Source organism: Topomyia yanbarensis, chromosome 1 (genome assembly GCF_030247195.1).
Source record: "Topomyia yanbarensis strain Yona2022 chromosome 1, ASM3024719v1, whole genome shotgun sequence".
Classification (NCBI taxonomy): domain Eukaryota; kingdom Metazoa; phylum Arthropoda; class Insecta; order Diptera; family Culicidae; genus Topomyia; species Topomyia yanbarensis.
This window is the reverse complement of record NC_080670.1, coordinates 179,653,338-179,676,586: the sequence shown is the minus strand read 5'-3', so window position 1 is coordinate 179,676,586 and position 23,249 is coordinate 179,653,338. Positions and strand designations below refer to the sequence as shown.

The 23,249-nt window shown below is 44.1% G+C and overlaps 2 protein-coding genes across 3 annotated transcripts in view; one reads left to right on the top strand and one right to left on the bottom strand.

Moving 5' to 3' along the window:
* LOC131683272 (gamma-aminobutyric acid receptor subunit alpha-6) overlaps window positions 1–23,249 on the top strand; it is a 221,155-nt gene that overhangs the window by 95,042 nt on the left and 102,864 nt on the right. The window lies entirely within an intron of this gene.
* Window positions 1–23,249, bottom strand: part of LOC131683300 (gamma-aminobutyric acid receptor subunit beta-like) — a 77,762-nt gene that overhangs the window by 29,743 nt on the left and 24,770 nt on the right. Inside the window, exon 1 of one of the 2 annotated variants that reach the window (XM_058965142.1) lies at window positions 7,714–8,077. The exons of the other annotated variant lie outside the window; for it this stretch is intronic. The gene's annotated coding sequence lies outside the window, so the exon portion shown is untranslated. Of the gene's footprint in view, window positions 1–7,713; window positions 8,078–23,249 lie in introns of those variants that run through there. 2 annotated transcript variants of the gene reach the window in all.

The following is a 23,249-nucleotide window of genomic DNA, read 5'->3' as shown; positions in this document are numbered from 1 at the left end:
CGTGCCTTCATTCATAAAAGTTCAACAATATTTTCAAAGAATGTTGCAAATTGTCAACTTGATAATTCCAAAAATACTCCAAATAAACTATGAATGTGCTAAAGTCGACAAAGTCGCATAGAAATTGCTTATTCCAGAGCAGAATTTACCGGTCTAAAGTGTATTCTACTTCACTCCGGTTATGTCTCTGACATTACCCACCCATCTTTTTTTCACAAAAGCAATCATTTTTAAAAGTTTTTCTCGATATTGAAGGTGCTTTTGACAACGTGTCTTTCGAATCCATTTTTGAAGCAGCACGAGGTCATGGAGTACCTTTATATGTCACGAACTGGATACATGCAATGCTTAGCAACCGACATCTGTGCGCATCGTTAAAACAAGCAAAGATAAGGAAACTGAGTGTCTGCGGATGTCCTCAAGGTGGTGTGCTGTCACCACTTCTAGGGAACCTTGTCGCCGATGGGTTGTTGAAATTACCACCGCAGATCAAGTTAAGTAGGTTGGGGTAATTCATGACTCAAAACTTAATTGGACTGCTCACATCGATTTCAGAATCAAGAAAGCTTGCATGGCCTTCGGCCAATGTAGATGGGCTTTCGGCAAATCTTGGTGACTCAAACCCAAGTACATTCAGTGGATCTACACAACACTTGTTATCTATGGAGCAGCCATGTCGCTCGAAGCGGCGGCTGAGTACCTCTCGAAGGGCAAAGGCAAGGGCAAGCGCAAGACGTCGTCGAACGCTAAGCGCCCTAGGAGGTCACCAAACGAGGGTGAAAAAACCAACACCACACGGCGTGTAACCGTCACGGCCAAACGCCGTTTGGTCGAGTTAAACCGGGGCGAGAATGCCCCCGCTGGGCAGAGAGAAGGTACCAGCAACTCGGTGCAACCGGGGCAGGAGGGTGTAAACCCCTGGACGCTGGTTACCAAGAAGAAGCCGGCACCGACACCGGATGTACCGCGGCCCTCGAAGAAGGCCAAGGACAGAGGCGAGGCCTTGTGGTTAAAAACCGACAATGACAAATACGCCGACGTCCTAAAGTCGATGAGGGCGGCCGAAAGCCTCTTGGCCCTCGGGTAAGAAGTGCGCAGCGTGAGACGCACCAACACAGGAGAAATGCTTCTGGTGCTGAAGCGAGGCGCACAATCAAGTGCGGTGTATAAGGCCTTGGCCCAAGAGGTCCTGGGTTAAGGTGCCCAGATCAGGTCGTTAGGGGCGGAAATGACTCTCCAGTGCAAGCATGTGGACGAGTTCACGACCACAGACGATGTCGTCGCAGCCGACAAGGAGCAATGCGACGTGACAATCGAGCGAGCCTCTGTGCGTTTTAGAGGTGGACCCTCCGGCACCCAAGTAGCCTAGCTCAGGCTACTGCAGGCGGATTCCAAAAAAGTTAACCGAGAAAGGTAAGTTGAAGATCGGCTGGTCGGTATGCCCAATTAGCATACCCCAGCCGCCTTCAGTGGATAGGTGCTATCGGTGCCTTGAGTCCGGCCAAAAATCCTACGAGTGCAAGGGCATAGACAGGAGCAAACTATGTCGTCGCTGCGGCGAGGAGGGGCATAAGAAGCGGGGTTGCACTAAGGCGTACAAGTGCCTTATCTGCACCGCTAAGAAGCAAGCCCGTAATCATGCTATGGGCGGACCTTCGTGTCCCTTCGGTGAGACAAATAAGAAGAAGCCGTGAACGTTACACAGCTAAATCTTAACCATTGTGCAGCAGCCCAACAGCTGCTGTGGCAGTCGGTTTCGGAGTCGAGGACAGTTGTCGCCCTCCTATCCGACCCGTACAAAATCCCTGCCGGCAACGGCAATTGGGTGTCGGACGGGTCTGGAATGGTGGCAATCTGTACAACGGGACGGTTCCCGGTTCAAGAGGTAATACACTTCTCCGACGAGGGTGCTGCGATTGCCAAGATTAATGGTGTGCTCTATTGCATCTGCTACGCTCCACCAAGGTGGCCCATAGAACAGTTCAACCAGATGATCGACAGGCTCTCGTCAGACCTAGTGGGCCGGTAACCGGTATTTATAGCGGGAGACTTGAACGCTTGGGCAGTGGAGTGGGGCAGCCGCTGTACAAATAGCAGGGGTCAAGCGCTAATGGAGCCACCAGAAGTAATACCGAGAGGTAGTTCCTGGGAGGAACGATGGCGGAGCCCAATGGAGTTTAGTCGGTATTAATGGCAGCGTCACCATTGGAGCCCGACACGCCTCCAGTGCACCCCGTGCGGTAGATTGGACCCTACCAATAGCACGTGTACTGGGTTAGGACGTAAAGGTCTTCCCCATTGCAAAAAAGCGCTAATGGAGGCACTTGCGAAACTCGATACTGTGCTAGCTAATAATGGCTCCGCTAGTACATTCCGTAGACACGGAGTGGAGGCGTGGATTGACGTAAAATTTGCAAGCCCGAGTCTGGCTCCAGGCATGGAAAGGAGGGTAGACGAAGGCAACACCCATAGCGATCATTTAGCAATCCACTTTAGGATCAACTATGGTGTGCAGCATCCGAGGGCGGGAGATCCCTGTCAGGTACGCGAGTGGAAGTCCAATCACTTCGACAGCGAAGCTTTCACCGCGGCCCTGGGACTGGAGGCCAACACCGACAGTCTAAGCGGGGATGCGCTGGTAGCTGTTCTATCACGCGCGTGCGACGCCACTATGCCGAGAAAAACACTGCCAAGAAACGGCAGATGCCCGGTATACTGGTGGAGTGCCGAGATTGCAGCTCTACGGTCAGCCTGCCTCAGAGCTAGACGTAGGATGCAAAGAGCCCGCACCGAGGATGCAAAAGAGAACCGCCGTGAAGTGTTTCGAGCTGCGAAATTGGTCCTTAACAAGGCCATTAAAAGTAGCAAGAGAGCGTGTTTCGACAACCTGTGTGAGAACGCGAATCCGTGGGGTGACACCTACAGAATCGTGATGGCCAAGACCAAAGGGGGCTCTTCACCCCCAGAACGGTCTCCGGACCGGTTGGCGACGATTATCGAAGTACTCTTCCCGTCTCGAGCCACAAGCCCCTGGCCACCTGCACTACGAGACAGTGCGGGCACGTCCGAAATGGTGGCTCCGGTGACGAATGAAGAACTACTCGCAGTGGCTAAATCCCTAGCAATGAACAAAGCTCCAGGGCCGGATGGAGTTCCAAACAGCGCTCTCAAGGCAGCGATCATAGCGAACCCGAACATGTTCAGGCTAGCTATGCAGAGATGCCTTGACGAGTGCCGTTTCCTCGATAGATGGAAAAGGCAGAAATTGGTGCTGTTGCCGAAGCCCGGGAAGCCGCCAGGCGACCCATCGGCGTACAGACCAATCTGTCTGATCGACACGACTGGCAAACTGCTTGAGAGGATCATCCTCAACAGGCTAACCCCGTACGTGGAAGGTACGGACGGCCTGTCAAGCAACCAGTTTGGCTTTCGGAAGGGTAAGTCCACAGTGAACGCTCTCAACTCAGTGATAAAGACTGCCGAAATAGCGATCCAACGAAAAGGGCGAGGCATTCGATACTGTGCGTTAGTGACACTTGACGTGAAGAACGCATTAAACAGCGCAAGCTGGGATGCCATAGTTACACCGGCTTTGCGTACCGGTGGGTCTGTACCGGATCCTGGAAAGCAACTTCCAGAACCGCGTATTGCTATACGAGACCGATGCCGGTCAGAAAAGGGTTCCGATTACCGCCGGAGTCCCGCAGGGCTCGATCCTTGGCCCGGTGCTATGGAACCTCATGTATGACGGGGTTCTGAGACTGAAGTTCCCTCCTGGGGTCAAGATCGACGTAACCTTGGAGGTCTATGGGGAGTTAATCCCTGATGTAGAACTAACCGCATAACACGCGATCAACACGGTGGAGGAATGGATGAGCGCGAGAGGCATGGAGCTCACTCATCATAAGACGGAGGTAGTTATCGTCAACAACCGCAAGTTGGCACAACATGCAGTTATCCATGTGGGAGAAGTCGCGATAACTTCACAGCGAAGTCTGAAGTCTCTCGGAGTCATTATAGACGACAAGCGGACCTTCGGCAGCCACGTCGACTATACATGCAAGAGAGCGTCGACTGCTGTTGCGGCTCTATCGAGGATGATGTCCAACAGCTCAAAGGTGTGTGCCAGTAGACGTAGGTTACATGGCATGTTAAGGGTGAGCACAAAAGTCAGCCTCACATGGTATGGTAGAGGCTAGCACAAAAGTAAGCCTAGCAAGGAATGAAAAAAGTGAGCACACAAGTCAGCCTCATATGGAGTGTTAGAGAGTGAATCAAGGTGCGATAGAGAGAGCACCCAAGTAAGCCTCATACAGGACGTATGCACGCGTGAGCGAGAGTGAATGAGTACATTAAGTACAGCCATCGCCCCAGAAGTAATACCGAAAGGTAGTTCCTGGGAGGAACGATGGCGGAGCCCAATGGAGTTTAGTCGGTATTAATGGCAGCGTCACCATTCGAGCCCAACTCGCCCCCAGTACACCCCGTGCGGTAGATTGGACACCTACTAATAGCACGTGTACTGGGCTAGTACGTAAACGTCTTCTCCATTGTAAAAAAATAAATACACACACAGACATTTGCCGAACTCGACGAGCTGAATCGAATGGTATATGCACAAATAAGATTACCAGGTTTGTTTACAAAATATCAAAAAAATGTCCCATCCATAAGGCTTAATGAAAATATAAATCTTGAACATCAACGTTTTTCTCGGCTTGCTGTTTTTCAATATGGGACTCTTATGCTTTTGTGGGCAGTATAAATGGCATTACTGTTCACGATTAACGTTCACCACCAATCACCAGCTAGCAGTCTGATGAAAATATAAACTGGCAGTTCAGCGTAAAATAGTCCTGCCGCCGTTTCTATTGATTTCGCCATAATCCACCATGAACACAGAAAGGAATTCAACACATGTGAACGCTCGTTGTCCACGGAGGGTCTAAATTGAGCTTTACCGGAACGTGAACGGTAAATAAGAAACTGAAAAAATCAAAAGGAAAATGAGGTACATCGTTCCAGAATTTTTCGAAAGCACCTTACAAGAGCTTGCGATCTGAACAAAGCAAATACAAAGCATTCCACTGTCTCGCCCATTTCTACACTACCTTAGTGCCTTAACCGAAAACTAAAATGTTACCGTTCTTAACAAAAACATCCCATGTAATTTCAAATTCCTTCCTACATGTGACTATTATGCAAAGAACGTCACGCGGTATGTTGAACCATCGTCACCATTAATCTAACCAGGTAGGCGTTTCGCACCACTCTTTTGACAAGCACCAGAATGTGTCAATAGAAACTCCAAACACAAGCTTGTCTTTGACGGAATTCATCACTGGTGTTCGCCATTGTTTGTTTGTTTCGAATGAAATCGAGCCTCCAGTAAACCAGGTTGGCTGTTAAAGTTATGATCTAGATTTGTTTGTTTACTGGAAAAACTGTGATAATTTGTAAATGCAAAATGTATACGACAATAGTAGGCTGTTGTACCGATACACGTCCGCAGCCGAGCTGGAATGGAATGATTTCGATGAACGGCGACGTTCGGTTGGAAGAATCATGGGACGGTGGCGAGGAAAAGCATACAAATCCCATCATTTATCACTAAATTCCCATTTCGCTTTCGTTATCCTTCCGAAATGGGAAAAGGTCACGCCGGAGGGGGATGATGGTCATGATGCAGAACCGATAAAGCGTACAAGTCGTTCTCGAATGGTGCGGCGCAGTGATGAAACCGACGGAAGCTGTCAATGGGTTTTTTTCCCAATAAGGGATCCCAAGATAGTAAGATGTACCTTCCTATCGTTCGGAGTGTGACATCCGCAGCTAACGAGCACTCCACCAACTGAATGGGAACTGGTTTCGTGATGTTGCTTCGTTATGGAATTTGAAATTTGAATCGATTCAGAAGCGTTTTTCGATTGGAGAAAGAACTCGTTCGGTTAACAAGGTAAGGCGGTTGGGTAAAATGTCCTATTTACATGGTGTACTTTTACCTTTCTCATATATCCACATAATTTGTGTAAAATTCCCAAATGGGAAAAAATCCATCTATATCCTGATGATGACAGCTGCGTCAGGTTTTGAACGTTAATAAGTTCCAGTATACGTAACAGATAGATTTGATAAGTCCGGTCATTTTGTCGAAAGTTGGATTTGGAGTATGTATAACACGCATTAATAACGAATAAAACTGTGTTTTAATAAATATTTCGAAAAGAACTCGGAAATGGTGAAAATTTTCAGCTCGTCTCGACCAGAGCCGTCAATATGGTGCACCAACCGAACACTTAAATGATGAAAAGTTTTAAATATAAGTCCGCTACAGATTTGTTTCTATCATCATTCGCATTTGGTTGCTTGGGGTGAAGGGAGGGCAGTACAATACCGAGAAGGACATATTCATGAGCTGTACACGGCTGGTATATGAATCAATTTGTGTTGTTAAGTGCTACTAGCAGAGGTCATCGTTTTCGTTTCCCATGGGTAGTACACACACACACACACACACGGAAAAAACCAACTTTAAATATGACTGAAGTTAATTCCTGATAGGTTCCCGCTACTTACAAGCACAGTTTTTGTTCGAAGCTCCTCTTCTTTGACGATGGAATTAAACTGATTTCATTAGATGACCAGCCCATTTGCATTCGAACGCATACTGAACCAAGTGCAAAATTGGGGGTCGTGTGCGAGTGCTCTATCATTCGTGTGTTACATTCGTACTGGCAGCCCCAGACATACGCTCGCTTTGAGACGAATTCCTTAACTTACGAAGTATGTGAACGGGTTGAGGTAAAAAACTAGCAAAATCGAGATCATTACTAGAACTATGAATTTAGTGAGTAAGAATTTAGTTGACGTTTCATAGAACAAAGAACTGTACCTAACCGTTACGAGCGATAGGCGAACACAGTTGTAAAATATATGATTGAAGTTCACTGGCGTCGTATCGTCGCATCTAGAAAAGAAATAAATTTTGTATGAACGGTTGTATCAAGAAGACATTTCGATTTGGTGGCAGTTTTGCTCTAGAATTCAAACCATATTATTCACAAAATTAGGATTGCACATTTTCTGTGTGATTTTTTGCACTTTAAGCCAGTGTGCAAGGAGAAAATAATAATCTAATAATAATAATTAACGTCAGTTTCAAAAATGATTTTAGGAGCACGTCCTTTCATTTAGCGCATTCAAAATGTTAAAGCAAACGATTACACTCAACACCATTCCACCGCGATTCAAAATATTTCAGGTAAAACAAGGTACGAATTTGCAACATAAACCGACACACTCACAAAGCCCTTTGACGGAAAATCCATTTATCTCAACCAGCACTTCGTCACTGCCAACCTACCCATCTATATCAGTATATACATACATTAGCATGTGCGATAGCAATAAGCTACACGGTCGCCACACTCTCATTTTTCAATCAATAACTGTTTTTTTTTTTAAATTCACACCCGCGCATTAACAATAGCCACCCAACTAATCGTCTGTCATCCGAATAATTTGCTGCAGTGTATCACAATAATCAAACCAACTCCAAATCGGGTCAAGTCTCCAATTTGTTGTGGAAAAGTTTCCGAGTAATTCTCACTTTTGCATAATCCATCACACTTTTCCCACCGCAATGACAGTAATTTAATGATCATTCCACTTCGACGGACAAGCTCATGAAAGGCAAATTACTTCCAATCTTACCTTCATATTGTTCCCCACTTTCTCTAAAAGCCAAAACACTCACACCAGCATTTTTTTGTCCGCCGTCTTATCCCGTGTTTCTTTTGTCTCACCAAATTAGTTCTCATTAAATTATAATTTCAAAGTAGTAACCCGATTTTGCACCCGGGTGTTCTAGAACATCCTCCACTGCACTTGCACACTGCCATTCAATCGAAGCCAATCATCAGCATCAGAGTCGCAAGGCACTTGCAGTAGGCTGCGATTGACAAAACAATTTTCACAAAAGGGCCGCCACAAGTGTAACACTTTTCACTCTATCACACACTACATATACATACTACACACACAGGACACCTATTCGTCGGGACTAGCATCCACCACATCCACTCGGAGCAGATTGACAATTTCATTGCCGACGTGAATTGGCGAACCTGGTTCGTCATTTGAAAGCAGCAACGTCCAGCATCCGATGCGAGCTTTGGCCTGATAGAGAGAAAGAGAGTCGTCCTGTTTTGTGGGAGTTTTTCTCATTATCTGACGTTCGGGCGGGATAATGTGACACTAGTATCCGTTTCCCCACCCAGCGGATGCTGGATGATGTTTACTAACACTAGCGCGGGCTGGACCATGCTGCTTTTTCACGAAACGAGTAAGAATAGCATCCTTCTTACGCATACTGTAACAGCTCTTACCAGCGGGTTGTTGGATAGGAGACATCTGCCAGTGATAGTGGTAAACTGCAAGGCGTTAACGACTAGGTGTCTCCCTCAAAGTAGAGTGATGGAAAGCATGGTTGAATATAGATTTTTATATACACAATTAATATGATTGCAGTTTTGTAGGGGAACCAGTCGGCAGTAATTGGACCATTATAAAAATTCTAGGAAATTGTATTAAGCATTGGAAGGCTTCTAGCACTGCGGTGAAAGCACCTATCTTTATGGAAAAAGGTTTTTCGTGTTTCTTGACCCCCCTTTTTAAAGGGATAATAGCTTTGGACCCCTGTATAAACAAAGGGGTCCTACATTCCGTTGCGTAACTTGACCTTCTATATCGGCAGATTTCTTAGTTATAGTGTAGCAATCGCGGGTTTCACAGTTTAAATTAGCTTCCACCTCTTCAATAATTTATAATGATAATTTGTTCACATACATCCTAACCTGCGGTCACCAACCAGGGGGACCTTAAGGGGTTATATGCAAAGTTGCGACGAAAAAGTGAGCTATGTTTGTATTTTTTTAAAGTGTTTTATGCAATTTAAAAAAAAGTGGAAAACAGTTTGTTAGTAATACTATCGAAGTTCGAAAAAACAGGTCGAAGTAAAAAAATATTCAAGGTTGGTGGAGTTATGGCCTATCCCCCAAGCGTGTTTTTTTTTGGTAGAGGTTTGCGGTGAACGCTCTCCAAGCCATACCGCTCAACAGAAATCAAAAAAGTAAAAAGATTATTGAAGAAAAATGTATTGTGGTGTACTTGAACGGATCGGTTTCCTACAAAAAATTTTGATGTTCAAAATTTTAAACAAAAATTCATTACGAAGAATCGAAAATTTTTGGTTGAAAAAGGAACCGTTCAAGTACACAAAATATAAATACAAACAATTCAAAAAAATATGAAGATCGGATGAATGGTTCTTGAGATATCACGTTCACCGCAACGGTACTTTTCAAAAAACAGTTCCAAGATAATTGCGTTTAAATTATTGTGTTAGCTTCATTCGCGAAGAACCTGCGCGCTGCGAACGACTGCAGTTTGAAATCTGGTGCTCCGATCTGGATGAAATTTTGCACAGATATTTTCAAAAGCATGTACTTTCAGAAATTTCAATAATTTTTTTTTTCGATTTTTTGAGTTCTAACTTTGTATATAACCCCTTAAACGCACCAGGCGGCTATACCAGCGAACAACAACCCAAATGCGGTTTACATGCACATTCCGACATACAATGCAACCAGCAGAGGGAAAGAACGAAATTACCGAACATGACGGATCGTCCGACCACGTCTGCTGCTCCTGCTTACGTCGGGACATCGTGTAGGTGGACCGCCCAACCGGAGCGAAACTTTACCCCAAAACGTCAGAACGTTGCAGAGAAAGCTTCATTAACCGCCAGCTAGCCACCATCAACGTACTACCCTTTAGTACGTCATTCTGTACAAAATTTGGCGAGCCGGAGTCTCCCGGCAGGCCTCCAAAGAGGACGACCACCCGGTCACATTGCATTCAGCGTTCCGTCCGACTTGACCAGAGAATCGAGCCCAATAGCCCGATGCTCGTGGCATCGAATAAAACTCAAGTCATACGGATTTCTAACAGACACAATCCAACTCACCCAAGCGGACTCGTCATCCCACATCGCATCGCAAAAAGTAAAGCAGAATCCACAAACGGAACGTCCAGAGAGAAAATACCTTCTTCCCTGTAGGAGCCCTGTTCGGGAACGTGCCGAAGAGCATCCGGCGACTGCCGGTAGAGGGAGCCAGCTTCCCGCCGGGTAAGTCCACCGCAACCAATTGATAATACAGAACAGATCAGTACCCTCGATTGTATTCCACAAGAAAAGGATCACCATCCCGCTGAATCCCTCTGGAAGTGAAACGATCACTGGAGCGCACCGACTAGATCAGAAAACTTCTCATTCCGTATCAGATTCGGGAAATACGATAGCCGCACTATAACATTTCCTTCTATATGAGCAAACGTATTCCACTTCAGACTGATGCCGAAAATCTATTAGCGTACTCCGGTAATTTTCTTCTAGATGAATCTGCTGAAAGTTTCGGCTGGCCTCCACACCAAAGGCCACTAGCAACCGCTCCAGTGGCAGTTCCCTGGAAACTAGCGATCAACGAAACCAATACACACTAACAATGCAGTAGAATATAAACATATAAACCTCGAAGCTCTGTAGAGAACTATCGTCCAGGCAGGCCCTGTATATCTGGCCTTGCTGGCCTTGCTGAAGTTGATTGCATTAGACCGCCCCAGAGGAAATCAGCGCTGTTTTAATCCAAACGGCAACACCGTACATTCCTTAGATAAGTGCAACTTCCAAGAGTGCGATGTATTGGTGTAAACCAACAAGTACAGACACGCCGAAGGGACTTCCAATTTTTTCTAACAATAGCCATAGTTCACGTTCTTAGAAAGAAGCACGAGCCAGCGATCACCGTCGACTTCGTAACACAATCAGAAAAAACGCTATCACTAACGTCAAAACAGCCAGCTGGAATGACTTCCTTGACGGGATCCACACTGACTCGCCAACTGGTGAATCGTGGAGAAAAGGTAAACCGTTGAGCGGGAAAAGAAGACAATGGCGATACTCACTTTAAGTCAATGGCATAACAACCACCCAACCTATCGAAATTGGCAATGAGTTAGATCATTACTTCTCTCCTCTATCGGAAAGTACATCGTTGTCGCCAGTCTTCCTCAAGAGGAAACAATGAGCACAGCTCTCTACAGTTGTTTCCTCTGGAAACGGGAACGGAACTTACAACAGTATACCAAGCAAAAGCCACAGTCATCGACAGCATCGGCTACCCTCTCCTGTAACACCTACCCCCAGAAGATAAAAGGGCGCAGGCCAGTAATACCAGGATCTTGGCAAACAAGTCCTTCCCAAACAACTTGGCACTGGCGTTTACCACAGGTCTTTCCGGGAAACAATCGGACAGGCCGTCGGTGAAAAAATCACACAAACATCACCGTTACCGACATGGAAAAGGTCTCCAATACCGCTTGGCACTACGTGGTTCTCAGAAAACTTCAGTTGGGAATCCGGGGTGATTTCGGGCAGTTCCTGCAACGCTACCTACTCAAGTACAACTTCCGTGTCGGCATTCAAGGAATCCACTCCAACCTCTTCTATGAAGAAAATGTAGTCCACCAGAAATTCGTAGTGGCTATTTCCTTGATTCTCGTGAGCATACTGTCTATCTTGGCATACATTCCGAAGGGTATCTTCATCTTCATTTATGCTGATAATATACGCCTACTCGTGATTGGTAAATCCATTGGCCGCAACAAAATCAAATTACTAGATGCTGTGAGACCATTGGAAGAAGCGCTACTCCGATTGATTCCAGGATCCCCACCAGCAAATGTGTTACTGCCTACTGTTACCCATACAATCACGTGACAACCGGCAGATCAATGAATCGCAACGGTTTCGTGAACCACATCAACAAGCAACAGAAAATAGTCGGTGCAATAATTGACAGGAAGCTTACATTTCTTCCGTACTTTCGCCAACTTAAACAAGACTGTAACAGTTGAAAAGACGGCATCCAAGGAACAATCGGAATACTGTACTCTACATCATCCACTTGCAAAAATCTCGAAGGCTTGATCAACATCCTTGCTCCACTCCACCATGGTGCAGTGCACATTGCCTGCAGTCTACTTCTCAGCACACCTGCAAACAGTGCATGTATGGACGCCGGGGTCTTGCCCAGCCGATGGATGATTGCATTAGTTATCCCGAGGCGAGCTTTCGGGGTCCAGAAAAGAACTTGCAGAGGACGCTGCCTGACACTTGACACAGCCAAACAAATCTACAGAGAATGTACCCAAGCACCACTTCCATCGCTAGCGGATCTACACGGAGTGTGGCCCATGGAGTGCATGCGGCCAAAACCTCGATATCAGTCTCATCAAATCAGTTGGGGCAGGTACGGCGCCAAGCGTTGCACAAATGGAATTTCGTCTTGTTATTCAAAGAGGATAGGGGACGGGTTTAAGTTCTATGAGGTTATTATTCACATGGATCTACAGAATTAACCTTCCCTCGTTACCCGCTAGCTGTCGACAATACGCGACGTTAGAAACACGAATGAAGAGTTTGATGAAAGCCAAGAAACGTTTATGTAACCGAAACAGTATTAACGAGAGTGTGGAATGCTCAAACCGTTAGATATTCGATTTCGCCAAGAAGGCTTGTCCGGATTCCGCGCAGGCACAGAAGATCTACCGCGCCGCGTCCCCTCACGATAACGCGAGCCTTTTTCGATGGTGGAGTTCTCACTTGCTCTCTTGTCATGTAACAATAAAGCTCCAGAGCCAAACAGAATCAAATTCAACTTGTTGAAGAATCTGCCAGAGTCTGCCAAGAGACGCTTGTTAAACTTATTTAACAAGTTTCTTGAGGGTAATATTGTCCCTCATGACTGGAGACAAGTGAAGGTCATCGCCATCCAAAAACCAGGAAAAGCAGCCTCCGACCACAATTCGTATCGTCCGATCGCAATGCTGTCCTGTATCCGGAAGTTGTTCGAGAAAACGATCTTGTTTCGCCTCGACAATTGGGTTGAAGTTGCTTTCTAAAGAAATCCAAATGGCCTATGGTAACAAAGAGCAGATGTCATCAGTCTTCTTGGATATTAAGGGGGCTTTTGACTCAGTTTCTATCAACATTCTGTCAGAGAAGCTGCACCAGCATGGTCTTTCACCGATTTTCAATAACTTTTTGCTAAAGCTGTTGTCTGAAAAGCACATGCACTTTTCGCGTGGCGATTTAACAACATGGTGATTTAGCTACATGGGTCTTCCCCAGGGATTATGTCTAAGTCACTTGCTCTACAATTTTTACGTGAATGACATTGACGATTGTCTTGCCAATTCATGCACGCTAAGGCAACTTGCAGACGACGGGGTGGTCTCTGTTACAAGGTCCAATGCTGCCGATTTGCAAGGGCCATTGCAAGATACTTTGGACAATTTGTCTGCTTGAGCCCTTCAGTTGGGTATTGAGTTCTCCACGGAGAAAATTGAGTTGGTTGTTTTTTCCTTTCTCATATAAAGAAAGGCTATGCAATCACTGTAAAAATCGACTTTTTAACCGAGGCCCGGAGGGCCGAGTGTCATACACCATTCGATTCAGTTCGACGAGATCGGCAAATGTCTGTGTGTGTATGTATGTGTGTGTGTCATTTAAACTCACACAATTTTCTCAGAGATGGCTGAACTGATTTTCGTAAACTTAGTTTCATCTGAAAGGTATAACGCTCCCATAAGCTGCTTTTGAATTTTTAGTTGATCCGACTTTCGGTTCCGGAGTTACGGGTCGAAGAGTGCGGTCACACAGCAAATTCCCATATAAACTGGTACCACCATGATGTAAAACATATTAAAATTGATGTAACATTACTCTAGTTTGCGGGTCTGGATCACTAATGATCAATCAAAGCAGCTTTGACCGCATTGGCCACCTATGGCGGTTCATGACGCCCCCGGGGAACCCGCCAAGTTCCTAATCACACCCATTCCACAACGAATTCTCTACCGATTTTTACAAACTTGATTTCAAATGAAAGATACAGTAATGCCATTGACTGCTGCTGAATTTCATTCGGTTCTAACTCTTGCTTCCGGAGTTACAGGGGTGTTAGTAAGGATACACTGGAATTTCCTATATAAATCGGTACAATCGTAATACCTCAGAGGCTAAAAACTATTGAAATGGTCACCAAATTACTTCTAATCGCAGATCTAGATCACTGATTGCCAATCAAACATTCTTTGAATATATTGTCCACTATCGACGATTCCGGAATTCCGGGCATATTCCATAATAAAAGTCACATCGGTTCTTCGGTGATGACTGAACCGATTTTCTCACACCAAGTCTCAAAAGGAAGGCAAAATATGCAGTTGAGTATTGCGTCGCCGCCCCTCCTCCCCCCCGCCTTGCCCTTACACTTCCCTCCTTCATCACTCCCCTCCCCTTGGACCACCCTCACGCCCGCATTTCCTTCATCCACCCCGTATACCGAAATAAGGATTTCTGACGCATCCTCCACTCCCACTCTACTAACCCCCCATTCCATCCACTTTCAAACCCATTCCACCAACATTTCAAAATATAATCACATGAAGATAACATTGAACTCATGCTTATTAAGCTAATTAAATATTAATCTTTTGCCTTTCTCATATGGAAAGGTTATGCAATTGCTCCAAAAACCGACTTTCTAACCGAGGCCCGGAGGGCCGAGTCTCATATAACATTCGACTCAGTTCGCCGAGATTGCAAAATATCTGTGTGTATGTATGTAAGTGTGTATGTATGTGTGCATGTGTGTATGTATGTATATATGTATGTATGTATGTATGTGTGTGTATGTGCGGATTTGTTAACAAAATGTCCACATCGGTTTCTCGGAGATGGCTGAACCGATTTTTACAAACTAATAGGTTTTTCGATTGATGGCACTGACACCGTGCCGGTGTTTTGCACTGGCTCAGTGTCAATGGAACACTCCAGTGCAAATCGAGTGCAGGCTTGAATGTGTTCGTGTAGTTACTTGAGCTGTCATTTAACAGCTGATGCTTGTTTGTTTACAAAAAAATGGGTAGGAAACGAACAGTTTGTAAGTTACTATCAAGTTTTGTTGTTCTAGGGCGGTTCTACCTGCAAAGAGAATGGTTACCACAAGCTTTTGCAATCGAGTAGCTTGAAAGAAAATAGTGTCGAAGTTTGAAATTAACTAGTTAAAGTTTGTTTTCCAGAAAAAAAAACTGGAAGTTCTCTGAAGCAAGCAAAGAGAGAGTAGTTCCTAGAGTTGAGTCTTCCCTTTTCTTCTGGTAACAAACAGCAGTTTTTTTACTCATGTTTTTTCTAGAGAAACTTATCTGTTTTTGGCTACAGTTAAACTGAAGTGTAAAACAATTTCATGGGAAACACGTTACTTGACACTGTCACTGTTGATTAAAAACTATGCAGTAATAAATAAAATATGTTTGAATGCTCTGGTTGGGACTGTCACCATTTCATCATTTCTTCAAGTATTCATAACTGGATAGAGGTTACTCATTTGTATAACTTCTCAAAATGTGCGGATATTTATCCAGTTCAAAGTTAGCGAGACCATCTCGTACCGCGCTCCAGAAAGTTTTTTTGATATCTGTTCGGCCATCTATGCAAGCTGTCCTTCAATGTCAGCTTTCTTCGCCGAACAGTCTAGATAAGCCGTGTAGTGTCGGTAGTGGTTGCTTCAACCGGCTAAGAATTACACTACGGACTTCCTGTTCCGGTGGTAAAAACCAGCCAAATCGGGAACCCCAAATCCAGTGTCATCCGACTCCGTGCTATGGTTAAAATTTTTGAGGGGGTTTAAAATATTCTCAATGGCGAACGGAACCTGGGAAGAGCCGGGCGAGCACCCCAGTATGCTGCATTACGCAGCGGAACGCTCGTTCAATGCACCAAATTTTTTTGCGTCGACGTTCGGCATTATTTTACCGGATTTTTTATGGGTTCGCTGAAAATTTCGGTTGATTGTAGTTCGGTGAAGTTTTGCTGGGTTTCGATTATCCAATTTCGATGGGTTCAGCCGAACCTGCCAAGAAGCCGTGTGGCATCCTGCCAAGAATTGAACCGCTGGGTTTCTGCTCCTACGTCCTAGGAGGCGACTGAAAGCAAGAGTTCCAAGGTCAAGTTGTAGTTCCGTGCCGCTGGCTGGATGGTCTAAAATATGCCAGTCGTGCACGGAGCATTTTGGGTTTTGCCCTTACTGTGTTATGCGAATCTCTGACACAGTGGACTGTTATTTTCCTCGCAAATCGTGGGAATCAAATGATCATGTCCCATTTAATCCTGATATGGCGCATTGTGTTTACACCCCAATTTGCTTGGTGTTCTCTAGTTGTTGTGCAATATATTTTGGAAATGAAATTTACAAACTGGGCCCTCTTTTTGGAAAACTTGGCGACTAAATTTATTATTTATTGAATATTATCAAACATTAGTAACCTAGACGACTTGGATGGCGTCGTGAATACGACAAAATCATTCATAGTAGCAACCTACGAAAAAACTTGACCACTTCGTACTGTCAAATCGACTGGGGCAACCCCGTGGTGGAGGGCTGAGCTTGAAAGAATGAAGAAGGATATGAGAAGAGCTTGGTACTGGCGTCAGCGTGATGACTCCAGGGCTTTCAGGCCATCGCGTAGTGCATATAAGAAATGTCTTAGATCTGCAGAGCGTGCTGGCTGGCAAAACCTATGCACTAATGTCTCTAGTCCGAACGAGGCTAACAGGTTAAATAAAAGTCTCTCGAAATCGAAAGATTTTCAGATGAACTCCTTAAGAACCAGAGATGGTGTTTATGTGACGGACGAAAAATATGTTCTTAATTGTCTCTTCGACGCACAGATTTTCAGGTTGTATCGATCCGGAGCTGAACAATGTTCACAGATCTCATTCTGTTGATTCGGACTCGTGGGCGTTAGCACGCACATTGGTTTCCACTGAATCGGTCAAGCGGGCAGTATCAGCTTAAGTTCTTTTCTTCTGAAAGCTTTGAAACCGATAATCGATCATCACATCAGGAATGTTAATTTAGATGAATATCCACTGCACAAAATGCAACTTTCATATCAGTGCGGGAAATCCACGATTACTCTTCTTCATGCTGATGTTTACAGCATTGAGAAGACCTTCTCGCTCAAACAATCTAGCTTGGGTGTGTTCCTAGATATTGAAGGTGCTTTTGACATTGTGTACTTCCAGTCTATTCTAGAAGCGACTCGCGGTCATGGGGTATCTGTATGTATCTCATCCAATCTATCTAATCCAATTGTCATCCAAAAACTCTTCGGAGGTAAAGACTTATGGTCTATAAGCGTAATACACAATATAAGAGAAACTACCGTCAAGATCATACAATTTCGAAGCCGTTAACATCGAAGGTTCAGTATCTTCGGAGAACTTTGTATATGGATAACGGCCCAGCCCGGAAAATGAAAACTTTGATATCCTAATTACACATAACAGATCAACCAAACAATCACAATGAAGGACCCCAAGAACTTGTTGCGGAATGGGAATGTGTTAACAGCTCGTCCATGAGCAACTACCAGGTGGAAGGGGCCTGTTGAGTTGGTATTGAATGGAAAAACGAGTGGAGAAGGCACAAACAGAATGGGAATTGGAAATGATGGACAAGCTGTGGATGTGAAGTGCGAAAGGCCATTCGAGAGTTGAAAAACGGCAAGGCCACTGGGAAGGATGAACTCCCGGTTGAACTTCTAAAAGTCGGGAGTGATTGGCTGTAATAAGTAATGGGTGGCAAAAGAAATGGCTTCGGTTGGATGGCCTCATATACCCTACCTAATCTAATCTAAAAAAACCGCCAACTCGTGTAACAACTATCGAAGCCTAATGCCGCCATGCAATACTCTCACGTATTCTGATTAGCAGGCTGCACCCGTTGGCTGAATCCTTTGTGGGCGTATATCAACGTGACTTCCGAAAAGGACGATTAACGACGGATCAAATAATTTCCGCGCCTTCATGACGATGTCCATGTTGGCCAAATACTTTTTGACCATCTGGCCGATCGCACCAACTTGATAATGTTTACTGGACCACCATTGTCCAATAATACCGGAGTTATTCCGCATTGCGTTGGGGTTAGTCGATTTTGTCATTTGGGTTTTTTTTATTAATAACATAGAAGTTTTCTATGAGATTAAACTGTTTTAAAACTTGTAGGATTTACTAAAGCTCAACATGTTGATGTATTTTGAGGAAGACTACGTGCAAGAACCAAATCTAACATTTTCAGATTACAAGTGGCCTTCTAGGATCATATTCCAGATTCACCGGAACTATGTGGACGGAAGTATCAGCATCCACCAACTCAACGACTTCTTCACTGACGGGCACCTACAGCTGCGTACACGAACAAGACACCAAAGTGATTTGCCAGCAAGAGCGCTTCCGGACTTCACCAATAGTGGATTTCGCTTTGAACACACGAATTCGTTCAATGTGTGTTTTTTACACGAAATTACAACATGTGCAACAGCAGGGGCAGCGAAACACTTTACGCCCGAGTGGGTAGAAAGCATAGGGTGAGGGGTCCATTAGTAAGGATTTTTTCACTTTTCGCAATGCACACGCTCACATTACATTCACATTAAATCACGTTCGCTTATGCAAATGGAATTGTGGTACATCGATGTTTTCAAATATGTATAGTGCGAGATACATGCGTTGCACATCTAAATTTTTTGAAACGGTTCAAAATTTCGAGTGGTTATTTTCGAGTGGGTAGTACCACAGACTAACAGATATAACACTCAAAAACAAAGCTTCGCCCGCTTTAACGGTCATTTTAAATATATTTGTAGTTGGGACTGTGGCCACATTTGAAATTATGGCGCCACTGACTTATGAACAAGCATATGGGGGCTAGACCACTAGTGAAAAATTGTTCCCAAACCTGAGGGGTAACCCACCAGTAAATGATTGTTTGGGACTGTGAATAAAAGGTGGAGCTAGTGTTCTGGGAAAATTGCCGGATCGATTTTTTTAGGGAATTCCCTTATAGTGTTATGTCTGTTAGTCTGTGGTAGTACTACCCATACTACCCACGTTTTCCGCCGACATACCTATCTCATTTATCAAGCTATTAGGCCCTCACATCCTTCCGATCCTCGTTCACCTCTTCAATGCCATCATCGATAGTTGCAGATTTCCGAAAATTGGAAAAAGGCCATCATAACGCCGATTCCAAAATCTGACAATCCCTTCGAGCCAAAAGACTATCGACCAATTAGTGTCCTCCCAGCTATCTCTAAAATATTCGAGAAAATTCTGCTCGACCAGATCTCTGGCTATCTGGACAATCATCAACTGCTTGCCAAACATCAATCAGGATATCGAAAACGTCATGGTACTACCACCACCCTAACAAACGTCGTACACGATATCTATACCAACCTAGACGAAGGCAACTGTACTGTAATGGTTCTTGTCGACCTGTCGCTTGCTTTCAACTGCGTATCAATCACCGGATACTCCGCAAAAAGCTAGAGGAAGAGTTTGGTTTCTATGCTGATGCATGCGACTTGTTAACATCATACCTGAAGCATCGTACTCAGCTTATCAAAGTAGATGGGAAGAAGCTGTCCAAAGAAGTCACCAATCTAGAGTTCAAAATGGACTGCAACTTAAAATGGGCGACACAGGTGAATAATATCACAAAGAAAGTATTCGGCACATTATGGACTTTCCGCCGCTTCGCATCTGTCCTTTCGACACCCACACGCAGGAAGCTGATGCGGAGCAGTCATCGTACCTTATCTCACATACGGTGACACGGTATATGTTCCAGGTTTATCAACTCAGCTATAAGAACAACTACTAAGATGCTTTAAAGCCGGAATTCGTTTGTGTATAACATCCGGAAAAGGGAGTCTTCATCAGCTGTCCGCAACACAATTCTAGGGCGGGACCTCATGCAGCACTACCAGTTCCGCATCAACTGCTTCATACATAGTGGGTTCTACGAATCGCACCCCGGATATATCCTGGAACATCATCAGAAAAGTTTCTCGGAGCGCACAAGCTCATTCCACATCCCAACGAACACTACTAGCAGCAGAAAAAGTGTGCTGATTTACAGAGCCCTTAGCTGGAATGCGCTTCCAATTGAAACCGACAATCACCAGCTTCAAGGAATCACTAAACGAGATCTAAAAAGGCTATCAAAAACCAGAACTTATTGACGTGCATATTAATCCTTCCTTTTATTATAAATGTAATGTTATTTTTCCTTGACCTGAAAAACAGTTGACACAAATAAAATTACAAAAACTAACATTTTTGAGAAAAAAAAAAGCGTTCTGCAGGTATAATTTTTCAATGGTCCACATCGAAGGTCAACAAGAACAGCTGTTAGCGGCCATGGCTGGGTTGTTTTGACGTTTGTGTTGTTGGTGTTAGTGAGTGCACTGGCTCCACCGACAAAATTTTCGGTGCCAAATATCTGCCCCGAAATTGCACTGGAATTGCACTTTTTTGTTGCAGTTCCAATCAATGGAACATGGTGTCGGGGTTTTGACAACACTTCTGCAAGAAAAGTGCAATTTCAGTGCAGAAAACTCCACCAGTTCCTTCAATCGAAAACTCTATAAGATTCAAATGAAAGGTATAATATTCCCATAGGTTTGCTATTGAATTTCATTTTCAACCGACATCTTGTTCCGGATTACGAGTTGAAGAGTATGGTTATAAAACAAAATTTGTTTCTCGGAATTTTCTGAACCGATTTTGACAAACTTGATTTTAAATGAAAGGTCCATCAGCTGCTGTTGAATTTTGTGTGGATCCGAGTTCTGGTTCCTGAATTACAGGGTGATACGTACGATCACGCAGCAAATCCCGATTCTAACGAATTCTGCGATGAATATAAAAAGGTGGATTTTTTTCCAAAATGTAAACACATCTGTTGAATTTGTAGATCTAGGTCACCAACAGTCATTCAAAGTCTCTTTGGCCACACTGGCCACCATCGACGGATCCGGAAGCATCCAAATTCATAATAACGGTTATAATGGTTTCTCGAAAATGGCTAGACCGATTTGATCAACTTAGTCTCAAATGAAAGGTGTTGCGTCCCCGGAAACTGATATTAAATTCCATCTCCATCCGACTTCCAGCTCCGGAGCCACGGGTTGTGGAGTGCGATCACATAGAAAACTCCGATTCAAACCGATACCGCGATGAATGCAAAAAGGTGCTCTTAAATATACTTACCAAGTGTAATAAGAATGAAAGACATTTCCATAATGTTATATTGTACGAACCAGCTATTAAATCGAAGTTTGGAGAAATGAGAAAGGCACAATTGCACCTCTAGGTGGATTAAAACAGGTTTTTGTAATATTGCTTTGTTTTGAAAATTTCAACACACGGATGACTTTAAGTTTAGCTGTCTCGGGCAGATTGTTTTGCAGCTTTGTTTTTTCTATTATCTCACTTTCAGCAATTTCATTGCAAGTTCCGACAATCTTCAGTTTTTCAATTTCGTATTTTCCAGCAAACATGGTTTTAGCATCGTGAGTCATTTTCACTGCAAGCTCGACAGATCCGCATCTAACAGCAACGGTTCTTAGCAATAAGATTTTTTGCGGAGGTAAACTATTTTCGGCCTCGTCCCTTATGATCTATTTTTATAAGGAGATTCATCAACAATTCAGATATTTTGTCGTATGTAATTTTAAATGATCGTTGATTTGATGGCATTGTGAGGGGATCCGTATCTGCCGGGTGATATCAGTCGAGCTAACATTTTTTTAAGTATGTGTGTGTGAAGAATGCGCATGGTCTTGTCTGGGTGGATTGATGATTGTTGATTCATACATGAGGATTGAGATTTGACAATTCGCGAGAAAAATCGAAAACTAGTTACCATTTTGTGACAATCCACCAGTGTTTAACTCACATTTATTAGTTTGCTTTTAGTCCATTAAATCATGTCCATTACAATTATTGTTCTCATAGTACATGCACTATATTAGTTAGAAGGTCGGCGTCTTCAAAAAAGTTGTTCGTTCGTAGTTTAGGATTCTGCCACGCTGCCCTTTATAAATATTCCCATTTATAATTTCTGAATTTCAAGACTGCGCCTATTTAAAAGCACAGTGCAGAATTCGAAACAACTCGGTATTCCACAGACTAGCTCTTGATCTCCTGAACAAATTTGCCGAAGAAAGTTACCCTCTACCTGATCTAGATCATGACATATTTTAAACAGAATGTTATCTTGTCGAACTTCTCACAAAAATTTCGTATTATATCCTGTCCAGAGCATGTTTTCCAAGGAATACAAAGTGGTTTGTCAACGATAAATATCTTTCTCTGAAGGGCTTCCTGACAGAAACACTCACTACAATTGTGAACGAGATCGATCGGGTGGTACCGAGCGTTTGTATGTTCGCGCTTGAAAGTGTGACTGTGGTCCACTAGGAGGTCTATTATACAGTCCATTATCTTTCTTCGGCCAAAACCAGCCTACAGGCCGTGTGACATCAGGCGGGTTGAAGTATATCAGCCAAGAATTAAACCACTGAGCTCCTGCTCTCATGTCGTAAGTGGCTTATGAAAACAGGAGTTGTCAAGTCGAGGTGTTTCTGCGTGCCGAGAACTGAATGGTATGACCAAACTATGCCAGTCGCGCACGGGATATCGTGGGACTTTCCCTTGCTGTGTAGAGCGGATCTTTGATACTGTGGACGTTTGTTTCTTCGCAAATCGTGGGATTCAAATGATACCCATTTCGGGGTTCGCTGTAAGCTATTATAAGCCAACGTATTTGGTATCTTCTAGTTACAGTACAGTAAGTGCTGATGATGAAATGTGCAGTGCTGTGATCGAGTAGAATCAGAGTGGCACAAATCAACCTTCAGCAGAAACCTACAGCAACTATCAATCAATTCCGTTTTGTGCAGGAAGGAAAAGGTTCCATAGCTTTGGGTCAAGAACCGCATTTTCATAAAGGAAATTTCTATGTTGAGAAGCCCCGTCTTCGTAGTTTTCAACAAAAATGGCATGACAAATCCACGTGAAATGCCTCGTGCTTGTATACTTGCGAACAGTTCTATTGACGTATGTCTTATATCCAAATTTGCTTATGTTTTCGAAATCGGTTTTAGTTGCCGCGTATAGAGAAATGTCTGTAAATTCACTGTCTGTAATAAACTTATTTTTACGTCAGTCATGAACCACAAAATTTTATCACAGTGAAAGAACAAATTTT